General features: G+C 38.6%; 1 pseudogene; it reads right to left on the reverse strand.

The window, feature by feature from the left end:
- Window positions 1-4,419: 4,419 nt before the first annotated feature.
- LOC102857217 lies at window positions 4,420-4,861 on the reverse strand (annotated as a pseudogene).
- Between the last annotated feature and the right edge of the window lie 1,814 nt (window positions 4,862-6,675).

The raw sequence follows: 6,675 nt of genomic DNA on the forward strand, positions 1-6,675 counted from the left end.
TCAGATTTAGAGAAGTATCAGACAGACCAGCAAGTTAAAGGTATATCCCTTATTGCGGAGTTAACTTTAGTGTCAGTGTTGTCCCTGCCTTTCTCACATGTGTCTTTACCCACTTATTTCCTGCTTCACTATCCAGCAGGATAGGATACCCATCCACTTCTACCACCTCCCTTCACATCTATCTCCCTTTCACCAGCCCTCCATCGAATAACTTATATATGAAGCTTCCATGGCTTCTGTGATTTCAAACACATCAGCTGATGGTAGTTCTTTATGTTGGCATCAGTGTTTCTTAAGTTTAGTAGTAATGTTTCCCAGTCAAAGGTGATACATCCTGTAGAACTGGTGTGTAGATATGCTTTTCTTGGACCGAGGGCCACAGGCCCGAGGGCCGGAACAGATGTTGAGGGCTTTTGGCATCTTCGATTACCTGGAAAGATGGGATGGGTCTGTGGGGTCTGATGGCTGTCCTCTGAGGTGCCCAACTTCAGCTAGTCAGATGCCTACCCCCTCCTTTGACCTTCTTGCCGGAACGGATGTCGCAGGCTTTTGGCGTCTTCGATTACCTATTTCCTTTTCCATTCTAATGTAGTTATTTCCATTTGAGTAGTTTTGACAAATTTCTACTTTGTGTTTTAGGATCAGCTCTCTTTTCCTGTGGTTTCATTCTTTATTCATAGTTCTAGAGTCATACAGTCTTAATGCACAAACATGTGTCCCCTGAGTCTGCACTCGAAGCCCATCGTCTCTGATTGATCAAGTTTGCCTTGGTGGTTTTTGAATAATCTTAGGTAATGTTGGCTGTTAAAATCGAGTTAAATTGAGATCAAGATTTGAGTAGCTATTTGATGTTGTTATGTGTCCTTAAGTTGGAACTGACTCATAGCTGACCCTCCAGTGCATTTTCAGAGGCTGTGAATCTTATGAAAAGAGATTGCATGTCTTTATCATGGGAGTCTTTACCCATACAGTTGCTATGAATCACAGTTCACTTAACGGCACCTAACAGCTCAATTCAGTAGGTTCTTACTTACATAGCAAAATGTAAACTTGAAGCTTTTTTAAACTTAAATCACAACTATATAATTAAATGTTCTAGATTTCTATTCTTCAAAATGTTATACATAATTTGTTATGTTCTATATTGTCAAATGGCTTTGTGTAATCAATAAAACACAAGTAAAAATCTGTTCTTCTCTGTATTCAGTCAAGATTGGTCTACAATCACTGAGGATGTGTTTCACACCATTTTATGAGTCTTAAGTTTCAGGCAGTTCCTGGCTGATACTTCAGCAGTCATTGTTTGAAATATTTTCAGCAAAATTTCACTTTATGTATGATGTTAATGATAAGACAGCTAATAATGTATAAAGCCTCAGGGACTGTCATGCTGAGTTGAGCTGGGATGATTTCTCCACACCATTCCCTTGGTTTATAATGAGAAGCCCCTAAGAAAAGAAGAGCAATCATACCATGTCCCTGACTTCATTATGAAATCCAGGGATTTATAATTACTTAGTTTTATGTGCGACTTAAGTAGAACATTAATTATTTAAAGATTTTTTTTCCCAAATTGCCTTTTCCTTCCAAAATGTTCAAAGAAATATCAGTTTATAGTAGCTCATTAACATAAGCATCTTATATAATTTGTAGTAATGAACTAAAATTTTTTCCTTTCCTGCCAGTTGCTTGTTTGCAATATGCCTTCTTTGAGAAGAACTTGTATTTTCTCTGGTTGGTATTTAATGTTTATTATCATTGAGATAAAAAGTCCTGCAGGCACAACAGTTGGATGCTTAGCTGTTAAGTGAACATTTCACACTGAGAAGTCATCAGCCAATCCATCAGAGAAATTGCTCAGTTAAAGATTTGTTGTTATTTTTCTTAGGTACCATCAAGTCAACCATGACTCTGAGCGACCCTGTGAACAATGGATCTGAACCTTGACCCATCCTGTGTCATCCTCATGGTCACTGTCCTGCTCAAGCCTGCTGTGATAATCACTATGTCAATGCATCTCAGTGAGGATCATCTTCTTCACTGGCCCCCCACGTTTTCCAGCACAGTATCTCTCTCCAAGGACTGATTTCTCCTGAGAATATGCCCAAAATAAGTGGGATAAAGTTTCTTTATCTTTCAAAACAGATTTGCTTGTTCTTTTGTCAGCCCAAGAGAAGTCAATGCCTGGCCAACATCATGATTCAAAGGCATCAGTTCTTTTTCATCATCCTTATTCGTTGTCCAACTTTCAGATGCATAGGAAGGAGTTGCAAACACAGACTAGGGAATCCTAGGGAGCAGTTCTACTTGGTCACAGAAGATCACTATGAATATTAATGTTTCAGAGTGTACAACAGTGACAACAATATGAAGACAGACAATTTCTCATCTTAGGAAGTAGTGTGAATTTGTTCAATTCATTTTGCCTACTGTCTGCAATATATCAAGGAGCCATAGTAGTAAAATGGTTGTTTTCTCTGCTGACCAAAAAGTGATTTAGCATACCAGTCACTCCATCAGAGAAAAGACATGGAGATAAGCTCCCAGGAGGTTAATTGTTGTTGTTGTTGTTGTTCTTGTTAGATGCCAAAGAATAGGTTCTAACTCATAGCAACCCTTTCTTAGAACAGAACTATCTGGTCTTTTGCCATCATCACAATCCTTGCTGTGTTTGGTTATGCAGTCCTGTGTCAAGCTATCCTGTTGAAGGTCTTCCTCTTAATCTATGATTCTCTACTAAATATAGTGTCTATCTCCAGGAACTGTGGTTTTTATTATGTGCTGTCAAGTCGATTATGACCCATAGCGACCCTATGAACAATGGCGCTGAAGCTTGCCCTATCTTGAGCCCACCTCACCATCCCAGACACACCTAATGCCATTGCCACAGTCACTCATCCATCTCACCTGGGATCTTCCTCTCCTGCGCTGACCCTCCACCCTTTCAAGCACGATGTCCTTCATCAAAGACTTGCTTCTTCTGACGACATACCTGAAGTATGTGAGACAGAGTTTCAAAATTCTTACCTCTGAAGAGTAACTTGGTTTTACTCTCTCCAGGACAAACGTATTTGTTCTCTTGGTAGTTCATGGTATGTTCAGTACTCTTCTCCAACATCACAACTCAAAGACATTGACGACTCTTCTGTCTTCCTTAGTCATTGTCCAGCTCTCTGATGCATAGTAAACAATTGAGAAGACCATGGCCTGGATCAGGAGGACTTCAGTCTCTAGATTAATATTGCTCTTTAGCACTCTAGAGATATCCTTGATAGCTGATTTTTCCAATGCAACTCATCATGAGATGAAGTTTCGCCATCCTCCCATCTAAGGAATATTCTGCCTATATATCTTCTATATAGAGATCTCTGGTCACCTGGTGGTAAGAAGTTACACTGCCAACCTGAAGGTACACAGTTCAAATCCACCAGCTTCTCTGTGGGGGAAATAATGGACAATCTCCTTTACTGCATCTGAAAACCCACTGGAGGGTCAGCTGTGGACTGGTTGTGACAGGACAGTATATAACAATATCTTTTAAGGTAGATTTTTTTCTTTCTTCTAGCAGTCCAAAGCATATTTAATATTCTTCAACACCACATTTCAAAGGTATCACTTCTTCAGTATTCTTTACCCATTGTCCAATTGTTGGTGTTTGGGTTTTGTTATCTGTTTTGGTTTTTGTTCTATTGAGTATAGCATAGTTTGGGTCAAGTGTACCTTAGACCTCAGAATGACATCTTTGCTTTTTTTAACACAGTTTAATGAGGCCTTTTGTGTAGTTTAAAAATTGAGTTGTATCATTTCACTATATAAATTCAATCTGTATGCTAAACAAATAATCATCAAGAAGTTGAATTAGATGAGAAGAATGCAGCATCAGGATTGGAGGAACTATCATTATCAACCTGCAATATTTAAAAGTCACAAACTTGTTTGCTAAAAGTGAAGAGAATTTACTGAAGAAGATAAAAAGCTATAGTCTTCAGAATTAGTTACACTTCAGTGTAAAGAAAACAAATATTCTCACAAGTGGACTAATAAGCAACATTATAAAAAATGGAAGAAAGATTGAAGTTGCCAACAATTTCATTGTACTAAGATTTACACTCAGCACTCATGAGAACAGCAATCAAGAAATCAATTGACAATTTGCATTGGGCAAATCTACTGGAAAAAACCTTCCTTTTTTTGTTTTGTTTAAAAAAAATTTCTATACACATACCCTTACAAGGGAAGTAACAAAATATTAGTGGCATTTTCATCCAAGTACTGATGAATCAACAGTTTAAAACTTACTAAAGGTTTTGTTATTTTCTGCAATGAGCTTGTGTTACTTTTATAAAGGTAGGAATAAAATGTTCTTTTTAAAACCAACCCATAAATTCTCAAAGAGGATTCAGGCCAAAAGATGTACAATTATTTTACTTCATTGCCAAAAGTCAGGGGGCTACCCTTGATTTTCTTTTTTGAGTTCTTTCTAACTGAATTCAGCTTATTTCTTCCCACTTCATTTGTCTTCTTTGTTTTTTGAGCTTGCTGGTAAACCTGAGTACTTTTCATCAGAGGGACACTTAACTGATTTGTGATACATTATTCTTTGTTAGCAGAAGCTGGCTCGTCGTCTGCTTGAGATGCCTTTAGCTCTAATTTTCATCACTTCTTCAGCTGACAAATCTCCTTTTCTTAAACTACTACTTTGGGCTGCTTTGTCACTGTGACCACCGTCATCTTCTAGGAGCTGGGGCTGCATTATCTTGGTCTCTGTGGTAGGTCCTTCCTTGTAACCATCCTCCTTTTTGAAGATCTGGAACACTGAGTCAGCTGGCAGCACATAAGACACCAAGTGCTGCTTGCTCATCTTGCAACTGTCAAAAAAGACCTCTTTAAAGTTGTTGGCCTTTTCTTTTTTTAAAGAAAAAACCCCAAAGATATTACTTTGATATTAAGGTCACCTGACCCAAGCTATGGTAATTTCAGTTGTTTTGTATTCATGGGGAAAGCTGGACAGTGAATAAAGAAGACGAGAAAACAATTGGTGCATTTGAATCATGACGCAGGAGGTGAATACTGAGTATACCGAGGCCTGTTAGTAGAATGAACAGAGGTGTCCTGGTGGAAGTACAACCAGAATATTCCTTAGAAGCAAGGAGGATGAGGCTTTATCTCACTAACTTTGGACATGCTCAAGAGAGACTAGTCTTTGAAGAAAGACATCCATCTTATTTAGTAAGAAGGTAGAGAAAAAGAGGAATAACCTCAATGAGTTGGGATCAGACATGGACTGAAGATAATGTATGTCTGGGCAGTTTTGTTCTGTCCATCAATTTACTATAAGTCTGAATTGACTTGATGGCACCACTAACAACACAACATTGAGTAAAATGTTTTTCTCATTGTCAAAATGCTTTTAAGATACAAAGTGACTTTGGAAGAGTATTACATTACAGATATGTGTACATACTGAACTCTGTTTCTGTTATAGGAACCACAGACAGGAAAGGTTTATCTACTCAACGCTCATTAGTCTACCAAAGCCTCACCACTATCTGGGGACTGCCTAAATTATGATTATTTTTTTAAAAAGCCTTGAAATATAGATGTCTCCCGGTGGGCACAGGCATAGAAGCTGAGTTTGCTGTTAGTGGCTTCTTTGTCTAATTGCCTTTGTGTCGTTATTAAGTGCCATTGAGTCGTGGATGACCCATAGCGACCCTATGTACAAAAGACCTGAACACTTGTATAAATTTCATTATTTCTACACGTTCGTAGAGTTTCCAGAGGCAAGCTATTTCAGAAGTGGATGCCACTCCTACTTTCAAGCCTGTTTTAATTGGGGAGCTCCACCCAACACTATCTATCACAATAATAACCATTATAGCATGTGGCACATCAGTGCCACAGTGTTAAGCATCACAACAACCACGAGTTACCTCTGTACAGCAAATTGGCATAACAGTTCTATACCACTTAGAAGAATGTTTGACCAAAAACAGTTAAAACCAGGCCTGTGGACCACAGATTAAAATCACCCACCTTTGGCTCGGTAGCATAACTTTCTACGCACTAAGCCAACAGAGCTCTCTCTATGACTCATAGCAATTCTATCAACAACAGATCTAACCCTTGCCCTATCCTACTCCCCACAATCCTAGACGTGCTTGAGTCCATTGTTATAGTAACCATATCCATCATGTCGAGGATCTTCTTTTCTTCAGAACTCTGATGGCTTGAAGGTAAAAAGTTGAACTGCCAACTCAAAGGCATGTAGTTCAAATCCCCCCATGACTCTGTGGGAGAAAGATGGGCAGTCTTCTGCTGTGTGATCTACAGATTCTGAAAACCCACTGGAGGGTCAGTTATGAGTCGATTCCAACTCAATGGTAACTAATGAGTTGAGTGAGTGAATGAAAATTACCATTAGGATCTGTACCAAGTCTTTGGGTATAAAATGAAATATTTTTTTCTAGTTAGTAAACAGCAGCTTTTGATTTTCAAGTTCCTGCAGTCGTAAGCTTGTGTTTCAGCAATGATTACGGCAGTGTTGGTAGTGGTAGATAGTTTCCTGTGTGTTTCTTATAGCAACCAGGTCAAAGTTAGATTTTTACGTTTTAGCAAGTCTTCCTTTGTTCTGGGTATTTTCAATCATTTGCCTTGGTCGGAATTGGTTGGTAG

This window comes from Elephantulus edwardii, unplaced genomic scaffold (genome assembly GCF_000299155.1).
Source record: "Elephantulus edwardii isolate Elephantulus edwardi_28Jun2011 unplaced genomic scaffold, EleEdw1.0 scaffold00230, whole genome shotgun sequence".
NCBI classification, from domain to species: domain Eukaryota; kingdom Metazoa; phylum Chordata; class Mammalia; order Macroscelidea; family Macroscelididae; genus Elephantulus; species Elephantulus edwardii.